This window comes from Gossypium raimondii, chromosome 3 (assembly GCF_025698545.1).
Source record: "Gossypium raimondii isolate GPD5lz chromosome 3, ASM2569854v1, whole genome shotgun sequence".
Classification (NCBI taxonomy): Eukaryota; Viridiplantae; Streptophyta; class Magnoliopsida; order Malvales; family Malvaceae; genus Gossypium; species Gossypium raimondii.
Genome location: NC_068567.1, coordinates 52760913 through 52773749, shown reverse-complemented (window position 1 = coordinate 52773749; position 12837 = coordinate 52760913). Strand labels below are relative to the sequence as shown.

Below are 12837 nucleotides of genomic sequence, written 5' to 3'. Positions count from 1 at the left end.
TGGTTTTTAATTAATTAATTAAATTAGATAAATTTTATTCTTTGGTCCTCTAACTTGTTGATTTATTCTGGACAGTTTGATAGCTTTGTTGGATTACAAAACCATCCAAATTGGAGACCAAGTCAACCCCAAAATTCGGTTGCACATGGCTGTCCATAAACCAATCTTTGGTTTAATTACACAAGGTCCTTGAAGAGTTGAAGAAATTAGAGATTTACTTGAAGATTTGTACTTGACCGAGTCTCAGTCCTGAGTTGTTGTGGCACTCAAATTGACCAAAAATCAAGGAAAAATCATCTCAACTTGCTCAATTTATGGCCGACCACCCATGGAAGATGCTTCAAAAGATGAAAACTCCTATTTTTAGCAAACTATCCCCCTCTCCTCATCTATAAATAAAACCCTCTCATTCCTTCATTCATCATCCCTCAAGCATCATTCTCTTTTTTCTCCAAATTCTCTTAGCCTTTTCCATTCCCAAGCCTAGCATCATCTCTTCATAGAGATTTTAGAAATTAAACCTCTTAAAGAACCCTTGGTCGACCACCTTGGAGAGCCATCAGCAAAGGAGTAAAGTAAAGGAACGAAGGAGCCTCGTCAGTCAGAGTCTTGGGTGACAGCCACTCTGAATTGAGTTTAATCTTCATTTTCTTTAATTTAATATAAAGATGTTTGCTATATGTTCTTTGTTCTTGTTTACAACAATGTTAGCTTAATTATATTTAAGCTAGGATGATTGCTTTGATTAAATCATATTTATTTGATTCATGCTTATAATGTTTGTGCCTCAATCGATCATGTTTTTAATTAAAATCAAATTTGATTCATGTTTATAATGTTTTTGCCTCAATCGATCATGTTTTCAATTAAAATCAAGTCTGTATTTCGTTCATACGTGATTGAAATGCACCTAAATTAGCTGAGCGATCCTGACCAGACGACGGCTAATGGACACATAATTAAAATGTGCATACTCAATTTAGATCCTGACCTGATTAAATTGAAGGTTGCATAAAAACTCTGACCAAGCTCTGTTATCTACATAGTTTTTAGATTTGTGTGATTAAATTGTTTCAAACCTGACATTTCCCTGTTACCTCACACAAATGCTAAGAAACCCTTAATAAATAAGGATCAGTAAAATGCGTATTTACTAAGTAAAGGATTCTGAAATGACCTAATGTGGTTTCCAAACTCATGAAAGATCGAGTTGCGATGGAATGTTTTTTCCGAATGTTATTAAGCATGTTGATAATAAATTGAGTTTGATTAAAGTAATTATCCTAGTTTATTTATGTTATAATTGTTACAAATTGTGTTTAATTTTACTAAAATCTATTTCATTCATATAGTTGCATACTTAGGATAATTTGCATTAGGGATCATTGCATTTAGTTTAATATATTTTAATCACCACTTCTGAACTATATTGTGTTTTTATTTACCAAATTGGTAATATAATTTTACAAATTAAGTGACTTAGCATAAATACAATCCATGTGGAGACCATAACTCGATACTTACTTATTACTTGATAACGACTGTGTACACTTGCACAAACCTACGCATTACAAGTTTTTGGCGCCGTTGTCGGGGACTGTCAACTGTTGCCGTAGTCATTTTTTGTGAAATTATTTATTTTCAATTTGATTTATTTCTAACATTACTAACTTATTCTTTTTAATTTTTTTTATTTTCTTTTTAGGTGTTTATGAGCATAGATTGAATTATCGATTTACTCCCTATAAACCCTGAAATTGAGTGAACTTTCAGAAAAAAGAAGACGTGAACGAACAACTCAAAGACAAGTCGAGATGGACCTTGGAAATTAGAATCAAGGCCAAGGTAATGAAGTCGATCATGTATGAAATCCTATCCTAATTGCCGATGATAGGGATTGATGCATCAAACAATATGCTGTGCCACTTTTTAGTGAGTTAAACCCAAGAATTAGAAGGCCAGATATTGAGGCAACCCAGTTTGAATTAAAATTAGTGATGTTTCAAATGCTACAAATGGTGGTTCAATTTACTGGTATGCCCACAGAAGATCCACATCTCCACCTTTGATTGTTTATGGAGGTGAGTGATTCATTCAAGATAGCCGGTGTGACTGAAGACGCACTGAGGTTGAAGTTATTTTCGTACTTGTTACGAGATCGGGCATGAGCATGGCTTAATTCATTGCCACCAAGTTTCATATCTACATGGCAAGAATTAGCAGAGAGATTTTTGGTTAAGTATTTCCCACCTAGCAAAAATGTTAAGTTAAGGAACGAGATCACAACTTTCCAACAATTGGATGACGAGTCTTTGTTTGAGGCTTAGGAGCGATTCAAAGAGTTACTTCATAAGTGTCCTCATCATGGGATTCCTCATTGTATCAAGTTGGAGACATTCTATAATGGTCTCAATGCAAATACAAGATTGATGGTAGATACTTCCGCGAATGGGGCAATTTTTTCTAAGTCTTGTAATGAGCCTTATGAGATCATCGAGAGGATCGCGAGTAATAACTATCAACGGCCAACAAATCGAACAACTTCAGGAAGACGTGTAGCTGGAGGTCATGAAGTTAACGCCCTCACTTCGTTATCAGCTCAGGTATCGTCTATTTCCTCTATGATAAAAGAGCTAACCGCTAATAGTACTAATAATTCTGCAGCTCAGCCACCAAGTCCGTTTGAAGTAGTTTCCTGTGTGTACTATGGGGAAGGTCATTCTTTTGAGAATTGTCCATCAAATCCCAAGTCAGTGTACTATGTGGGGAACCAATACCAAAATAGGAGTGGACAAGGACCCCAGTCCAACTTCTTCAATCCTTCATGGCGTAATCATCCTAACTTTTCTTGGAGCAACCAAGGAAATAGACCGAACAACAACTATTGCAGCAAAGACCCAACCAATCTCAAGGGTATAATCAGCAAGCTCCAAAACCACCTTAAGTTGAGGCATCAAACAGTTTGGAGAATTTGTTGAAAGCGTACATGGCAAAGAATGACACTTTGATCCAAAGCCAAGCAGCAGCACTGAAAATTTGGAAAACCAAATGGGTCAGTTAGCTATGGAGCTACGTAATAGACTGCAAGGAACCTTGCCGAGCAATACTGAGAATCTAAGAAATTTGGGTAAAGAACATATCAAGGCAGTGGCATTGTGAAGTGGTAAAACTCTAGAACCCCGATTGATTGATGTCGAAGATAAGCCCATTGAGAAGAATCAACCAGCTATTGAAGTTCCTACACCAAAAGAATCAGAATCTTAAAGTCTGACACGGTAAACCCTGACTTAGTGAATTCATGTATTTTAACATCTTCTTTGGATGCAGATTTACCTACTCAGAAAAGTTTTTCGGTTCAACCAAAAGTTCCATCACCTCCACATCCGCAAAGATTGCAGCAACACAAGTAGAAACATGAGGTGCAATTCAAGAAGTTTTAGGATGTTCTGAAACAGTTACACATCAATATTCCGTTGGTGGAGGCTTTAGAAAAAATGTCAAATTATGTGAAGTTTATGAATGATATACTATCTAAGAAGAACCGACTGAGTGAGTATGAGACTGTTGCCTTGACAAAGGAGTGTAGTACATTCTTGCAGAACAAATTGCCACTGAAATTGAAAGACACAAGAAGCTTTACTATACTTTGTAACATTGGTGAATCTTACTATGGTAAAGCTTTGTGTGACTTAGGAGCGAGTATCAACTTGATGCCTAAGTCTATTTTCAAGATGTTAGGGATAGGTGAAGTAAAACCTACAACTGTGACGCTTCAGTTAGCGGATTGATCTTTAGCATATCCATAAGGAAAGATCGAGGATGTTTTGGTAAGAGTCGATAATTTTTTTTTCCTGCTGATTTCATTGTCTTAGATTTTGAAGCAGACAAGAAAGTATCGATCATCCTTGGGAGACCTTGCTTAGCCACGGGAAGAATGTTAATTGATATGCAGAAAGGAGAACTCACCATACGAATTCAAAACTATCAGGTAACCTTTAACATTCTTAAAGCGATGAACTTTCCCGATCCGACACAGGAGTGTTTAGTTATGGAAGAGATAGAAACCTTGGTTTCTATGGAAAGCAATTTTGAAGAAGATCTATTGGAGAAAGACTTAGATCTTGACCCTTTGGAGGATGAAGAATGTGAAGAAAACATGGCTTTGATGGAAGCCAATCCGTGAAATTTTATTCAATCCACATGGTTTGAATCGTTGGAGTTGGAAGTCAGAGAATTTGTGGAACCCAAGTTGTCAATTGAAGAACCACCTAAACTCGAACTAAAGGTACTTCCTGCCCATTTGAAATATGTTTATTTAGGTGATTGTTCTACTTTATCTGTGATTATTTCAGCAGAACTGACGAAAGATCAAGAGGAGCGACCAATTATTGTTCTAAAGAAATTTGAGAAAGAAATTGGTTGAACCATAGCTAATATTCGAGGTATAAGCCCTTCTTTTTGCATGCAGTTAATGATTTTCGAATAAGGTGAAAAACCTCAAATTGATGGGCAAAGAAGGCTCAATCCTATTATGAAAGAAGTTGTGAGAAAGGAAGTGATCAAATGGTTAGATGCAGGAATCATCTATCCTATTTTAGATAGTTCGTGGGTAAGTCCGGTGTAGTGTTTGCCGAAGAAAGGTGGAATCACGATTTTTGAAAATGAGCGTAACGAGTTAATTCCAACAAGAACTGTTACCAGTTGGAGAATCTATATTGATTACAGAAAGTTGAACAAAGCCACTCGGAAGGGCAATTGTCCGTTGCCTTTTATGGATCAGATGTTAGATCGACTGGCAGGTAATGAATTTTATTATTTTTTAGATGGTTATTCGGGATATAACCAAATAGTTGTAGCCCCAGAAGACCAACTTAAAACAACCTTTACTTGTCTATACGGTACGTTTCCTTTTAGGTGAATGCTTTTTGATTTATGCAATGCCCCTGCAACTTTTCAATGATGCATGGTTGCAATATTTACTGATATGATTCAAAATTTTGTTGAGGTTTTCATGGATGATTTTTTTATTTTCGGTAACACTTATGATATTTGTTTGAGTAAGTTGGCTAAGGTACTGAAGAGATGCAAAGAGACGAATCTTGTCCTTAATTGGGAAAAATGTCATTTTATGGTCAAGGAAGGGATTGTCTTAGGTCATAAGATCTCAAAAAAAGAATTGAAGCCGATAAAGCAAAGGTGGACGTAATTGAAAGATTATCGGCCCCAATGAATGTGAAAGGAATCTGAAGTTTCTTAGGCCATTTTGGTTTTTATCGAAGGTTTATCAAAGATTTCTGAAAAATTTCTAAACCGTTGTGTTTTTTGATAGAGAAAGATACAATGTTTGATTTCAACAAAGCATGTTTGGAAGCTTTTAAAGAGCTAAAGAAGCGGTTAATCTCAGCCCCAATAATCGTTACACCTGATTGGCACTCACCTTTTGAGTTGATGTGCGATGCAAGTGACTATGCCATTGGAGCTGTGATGGGTCACAGAAGAAATAAAGTGTTTCACCCTATTTACTATGCAAGTAGAACTTTAACGGGAGCCCAACGTAATTATACGGTAACCGAAAAGGAACTCTTCGCTATAGTTTTTGCTTTTGACAAATTTCGCTCATATCTTATAGTTACCAAAGTTACAGTATTTACTAACGATGTGGCCATTAAATACTTGTTCATGAAGAAAGATGTAAAACCAAGGCTAATTCATTGGATACTTTTACTCCAAGAATTTGACCTTGATATCCAAGACAGAAAAGGTGTCAAAAATTAAAATAACTGATCATTTGTCAAGGTTGGAGCAAGATAACTCAATCATGTGTGCCTATCAACAAGAACTTCCCAGATGAACACTTATTTGAGGCAAATCAAATTCATGAAATACCCTGATTTGCTGATTTTGCCAATTATCTTGCATGTGGAATAATTCCTCAAGAAATGACATACCAAACAAAGGAAAAGATTCCTTCATGATAGTGAGTATTATCTTTTGGAGGATCTATTTTTGTTTAAACAATGTGCAGACAATATAATCCGAAAGTGTGTAGCTGAAAATGAGATTACTGAGATCTTGTATCATTGCCATTCATCTTCAAGTGGGGGACACTTTGGTGGTTCACGTACTACAGCAAAGATTTGCAAGCACGTTTCTTTTGGCCTACACTATTTAAAGATATGTATGCTTATGTGAAAAACTGTGATAAATGCCAAAGGGGTGGAAATATATCAAGGAATGAGATGCCCTTGACAAACATTTTAGAGATTGAATTGTTTGATGCATTGGGCATTGACTTCTTAGGCTCGTTTCCTTATTCGTATGGGAAAAAATACATCTTAGTTGTTGTGGACTATGTATCCAAATGGGTTCAAGCTGAAGCATACCCTACAAATGATGCTAAGGTAGTCATGTGATTCCTACATAAGTATGTGTTTACACGATTTGGGACACCAAGAGCTATTATTAGTGATAAAGTTTCTCACTTTGTGAACAAATGGCTTAAGTGGTTGCTTGAGAAATATGATGTGAAGCACAAGATTGCTACTGCCTATCACCCCCAGTCTAATGGGCAAGTTGAAAGAGTGAATTGCGAAATCAAAGATATCCATGAAAATGTATTACGCCCTAGCAGAAAAGATTGGTCTTAAAGGCTCGATGATGTATTATGGGCCTATCGAACATCATTTAATACTTCGTTAGGAATGACTCCCTATCGGTTAGTCTTTAGAAAGGCATGTCATTTGCTATTAGAGTTGGAGAATAAAGCTCACTGGGCTTTTAAGCAGTTGAACTTTGATCTTAAGCAAGCCGGTGAGAGAAAGATGTTACAACTTGATGAGTTGGAAGAGCTGAGTTTGTTTTCCTATGAAAATGCCAAAATGTGTAAAGAAAGATCAAAGAGATGGCATGATAGTCATAAACTACTTTGCGAGTTTAAAGAAGGTCAGAAAGTTTTGTTGTTTAATTCAAGGTTGAAGTTATTTCCTGGGAAGCTTAAATCTCGATGGAAAGGACCTTATACCATCTATCGAGTTTATCCTTATGGAGCTATTGAATTATACAACAATTATGGAGGCAAGTTTAAAGTTAATGGTCAACATTTCAAACATTACTAGGATGGTGAAGTTGAGCAAATTGAATCATCGCTCAAATTAGCAGACCCTTAATTTTTCATGAACTCATTTTGTAAATAAATAAATAATTAAAACTTATTTTCTTAACTTATTACATTTAATTAATTCTGTCTAAGGAGATTGGAACTTAAGCGGGACCGCTATGACCTCTCCAACCTTTCCTAGGAATTAATTTAATGTGATTTGTTAAGAAGAAATTTTCTAATTAAAACTTCAAATTTTTAAATTTCATTTGTTCTGTTTAAATTTTAAATTTTTATGTTAATAAAGGGGGCCAAATTTGGCCCAAGTACTAATCAGTTTTTTTTAGTAAGATACAGTCTGAGTTTAAGGCCCAAGACAGCAAAAAGGAGGGAAAAATCCATTCCTTGCCGTTACACCCATTGCTTGCCGCCCAAGTAACCCTAATGTAGCTAAAATTTTGCTACATGTTGCCCTAATTTTTTCCCTGTATAATCCCCTCTCCATTCTACAAATTTTCATATCCCTCAAAGTAATTTGCTTACACCCTAAAAATTCTTAAATCTCCCTTTTGTGTCGTCAACCTCAAATCTCGAAAGAAACCCTAGTTCTCTTCCCTTTTTTGTCGAAATTCCCTTTTTCCGTAGCAAGTTCTACCCACTTTTCCGATTTGTCGAATTTTCGGGAAAAAATACCATGTCTTGCAAAAGAACCAGATTTTCAAGGACTACTCTTGAAAACTCGATTTTGATTGATGAAGAAGTGAAAGAGAGATTTGATTCAATCTTCAAGCATCGACCTATGATGCCGAAAAAATGTTTTGACTTGAAGAGTAATGATTTGATGGTTGTCCCTATACCGATTAGAAAGAAAATGAATGCTCTCAAGTGGGAATGATTTTGTGATGCTCGTTCACTTTCCGATGATGAACTAGTTCAAGAATTCTATGTTAGTTTTACTATGCAAGATACTATTGAAGTCATCGTTCGAAAGAAAAAAGTACCTCTTACTTCTAAGTCCATCAATGTTTTGTTTAATTTACTTGATGTTGAAGAAGATGACTACTACCCTATGATGAACGATATCAATTGAGATTTTCTTCAACAAGTGCTTGATGTTGTGAAAAATTCGGGATTCCAATGGGTTATAAGAAAGTATGGGAGCCATTCTTGTTGAAGAGAATACTTAAAACCAGTAGCAAAGGTATGGTTTTATTTCGTTCTCTATAGTTCTATGCCTATCTCCCATAGTTCCACCATCTTGATGGAACAAATGCTTTTGTTATATGCAATTTTGACAGAAAAGTCCATTACTGTTGGGAAAATTATCCTCAAGGAGATTCACGATTGTGCTAAAAAGAAGGCAGGAAGTGCTTATTTCCCATCATTAATCACTCCACTTTGCTTAAAGGCTTGTGTTAAAACAGAAGCAAATCTGAAGGGGCGATATGTTCAAGGATGCATTACAAATTATGATCTTGAAAGATTAGTAGAGAGGGTGCATGAACTAAATCAAGATGAGCAAGAAGAGCAAACTGAGCAGAATATAGAGGAGTCAATAGATGGAACTGAAACTGAACCTAATTCAGTCACAGACACTGAAGAGGAAAAATCTGATAAGGAACCGAATATTCCTGAACCAAGGGTTGAGCCAGAAGAAGAACCAGTCAAGCTAAGTGTTGAACCTGAATATACAACTCCCATGCCGACTTCTATAAGTACTTCAAGGAAATCAGAGTTATCAATTTTGATGGATAGGTGCAAGTTCATACACAATCAACAACAAACTTATTGGAAATATGCAAAAATTAGAGATCACTTAATTTCAAAATACTTTTAAGAATATCTTTTATACTTTTGTTCCTGAGTTCCCAAATGCTATCTTTGAGATATGGACGGAAGATATTGACAATGCAAGCAGAGATGAAGCTAAAGAAGACAAGAGGAATAAGTCAGAAAAATAAAAGGGGGAATTCTTGTCCTATTACTTATTTAATTATTTTTAGGTTTTTAGGAATATATTTTTTTCGTAATTAGGATTTAATTTCTGTAGAATAAAACATAGCAAGCATGAACAAACTTAACACTTCTTTAGAAAGAATAAGACTAAGTGATGTGGTAATGGGAATGAACATGTCTAGGATTGGGTTATTAGGGAAGACTTGGTATTTAAGCAGCCTTAATGACTCACCTCTCTTTCTTTACAAACCTACCTGGTGTTTAGTTTTCATTCATTACTTTGTTCTTGCAATAAGGACATTACTTCTTTTTAAAGGGGGTAAGGAAAATAAATTGCTCAAACTTTTAAATTTTTTTTCAAGTATGCTTCAATTATTTCTTTCATAAGTATGTTTTGATAAATGAATGTTTAGAGATTCTTTTTTACTGAGAAAGTTTGTATGAAAGTATGAATGATGATTTTATCTAAGTAAAAGTATGTTATCATGAAGAATGGAATGCTTGTATGATCTTAGCCTTAGTAATGTTTGCCATGAAAACGTAGTTTCTTTTGAGATTAGACATGCATAAAGGTTTATATCTTTAGAATTGACTTAGTAACTTTCTTGAGGCGAAATCCTAGGGGACATAAAAATCTAAAATGAGATAGGCACTATTTCTTTGGACCGTTTGAGCCTTTTCAAGCCAACCCTATGATATTAGACCCTTAAAACTGTAATTTTGAGCTTAAAAGCCTGTTTTTCCAATGAACCTACATTATAAGCCAGTTACCATCGTGTTAAAATTATCCTAATCTTGTGCACTTATCTTAACTAAATATGTCTTGGGAATCAACATTTAAGGAAATTTTCATAAAGATGTATGCGCTCATGCTTAAAAAAACCGAAGAAAAGTTCGCTCAGTTTCCAAAAAGGAAAAATGTATGAGCTTGAGTTCAAAATAAGTTTAGGGGTGTTCCAAAGGTTCACTAAAAGAAAAAGTTTGTATTACGAGAAAACTAAGAGAAAGTTAAAGGTTAAGATTTTTAAAACCGAAATGTCCCATCTCTTAAAATCCCTACCTTTAACATAGCCCCATTACAACCTTATAAAAGTCCTACTGATTTGATGATTATGTCACCTACATTAGTGGAGAGGAAGTCCTAAGTTCAACATATGAAGATCATAAATAAGCCTTGTGATTGTTTGCTTGATTGATAGGAAATTATGTTGAATGAAGAATGTTATCTACGGCTGTGACATACATGCAAACTATGAATCATGTTGGCATATTTTGAAGCTTAGTATAATCTTAAGGAATGTTTGCATATGAATTACTTGTTAATAAAGAATATCGATAAGCATGAAGTTATTAATGCATGATTATGGGAGAAAGATTGATGTCGCTTACACAATTAGCAATTTTGCCTTAGCAAGACCTTTTGTTGTGCTTAAACATTACTCGGGACGAGAAATGATTTAAGTTTGGGAGTGTGTAAACGAAAAAGTATATAGGATTTTTCCTATGTAATTTATCACCTTTTTATTTTAATCCGTTGTTAAAACTAAGTGATTGTTTAATAAAATAATGAACTATGTGAAAATATGAAATTAGAACATAAAAATTATTAAAATGTGATTTTATGTTATATTATACAGTTGCCATGAAATAAATGGCTTATATTATATTAATTTGAATATATTATATTTTTTAAGACATAAAGTAGGCCATGCATGATTAAATCAAAGAAAAATAAGTCATGAGATTTACCTGAAGATTTGCACTTGACCGAGTCTCAGTCCTGAGTTGTTGTGGCACTCAAATTGACCAAAAATCAAGGAAAAATCAGTTCAACTTACTCAATTTATGGCCGGCCACCCATGGAGGATGCTTCAAAAGATGAAAACTCCTATTTTTAGCAAACTATCCCCCTTTCTTCACCTATAAATAAGACCCTCTCATTCCTTCATTCATCATCCCTCAAGCATCATTCTCTCTTTTCTGCAAATTCTCTTAGCCTTTTCCATTCCCACGCCTAGCATCATCTATTCATAGAGATAGTAATTAAACCTCTTAAAGAACCCTTGGTCGACCACCTTGGAGAGCCATCAGTAAAGGAGCAAAGCAAAGGAACGAAGGAGCCTCGTCAGTCAGAGTCCTGGGTGACAGCCACTCTGGATTGGGTTTAATCTTCCTTTTCTTTAATTTATTATAAAGATGTTTGCTATATGCTCTTTGTTCTTGTTTACAACAATGTTAGCTTAATTTTATTTAAGCTAGGATGATTGCTTTGATTAAATAATATTTATTTGATTCATACTTATAATGTTTGTGGCTCAATCGATCATGTTTTCAATTAAAATCAACTCTATATTTCGTTCATTTGTGATTGAAATGCACTTGAATTAGCTAAGCGATCCTGACCAGACGATGGCTAATGGACACATAATTGAAATGTGCATGCTCAATTTAGATCCTGACCCGATTAAATTGAAGGTTGCATAACAGCTCTGACCAAGCTCTGTTATCTGCATAGTTTTTAGATTTGTGTGATTAAATTCTTTCAAACCTGAGACATCCCTGTTACCTCACACGAATGCTAAGAAACCCTTAGTAAATAAAGATCAGTAAAATGCATATTTACTAAGTAAAGGATTCTGAAATGACCTAATGTGGTTTCCAAACTCATGAAAGATCGAGTTGCCATGAAATGTTTTTCCGAATGTTATTAAACAGGTTGATAATAAATTGAGTTTGATTAAAGTAATTATCCTAGTTTATTTATGTTATAATTGTTGTAAATTATGTTTAATTTTACTAAAATCTATTTCACTCATATAGTTGGATACTTAGGATAATTTGCATTTGAGATCATTGCATTTAGTTTAATATATTTTAATCACCACTTCTGAACTATATTGTTCTTTTATTTACCAAATTGTTAATATAATTTTACAAATTAAGTGACTTAGCAAAAATATAATCCCTATGGAGACCATAACTCGATACTTACGTATTACTTGATAACGACTGTGTGCACTTACACAAACCTACGCTTTACAAGCTTTTGGCACCATTGGCAGGGATTGTCAACTGTTGCCATTGTGATTTTTTTTTGTGAAGTTATTTATTTTCAATTTGATTTATTACTAACATTACTAACTTATTCTTTTGAATTTTTTTGATTTTCTTTTCATGTGTTTATGAGTGTAACACCCCAAACCCGTCCTAGACGTTATGGCCAAATCTGGCGATGTCACATGGAAGTGCGTTTGAAAACCGTATCATTTCTAAAATCATTTTTCGTTTAGAACTTGTCATTATCTTTCATTAATTCTCGAATTGTGATTCATTTCTAAAACGCTATACTTGCGGAAGCTTTTTAAAAATAATTTACATGTACGTGGTATTTTGATAAAACATTCATCTCTTTTGAAAACCTGAGCTTCTCCTATTTCTAGTAGATATAAACAGAAAATAGTATAAAATCCAAATTTTAGGTAAAAATCCAGAGAGGCCATTGTTACAGACAAATACCCCAAAATAAAACTTAAAATCGTAAATAAATATCAAATAGAAAAAAGGAGTCGTGTGGCCACCGCTGAGTCCTCCGCCATACCGACCTGCATATGTCTGGCGAATACCTGTACAGATTAAACAGAAGTGGTGAGTTTACGTAAACTCAGTGTGCAATCCCCGTGCAAACAAACAGACAATAACAAATAATCCCAGTTTGGGCCTAAGCCCTTTTCAGTATCAGTAAGCATTAGGGCCTTACCCCATCACAGTACAGTAACAGTGACAGT

At 34.8% G+C, this 12837-nt stretch overlaps 1 non-coding gene across 1 annotated transcript; it reads right to left on the bottom strand.

Moving 5' to 3' along the window:
- Positions 1-2264: 2264 nt before the first annotated feature.
- LOC128040048 (small nucleolar RNA R71) lies at positions 2265-2371 on the bottom strand. Its single transcript, XR_008194708.1, has one exon. It is a non-coding gene; the product is annotated as a small nucleolar RNA R71 (small nucleolar RNA).
- Between the last annotated feature and the right edge of the window lie 10466 nt (positions 2372-12837).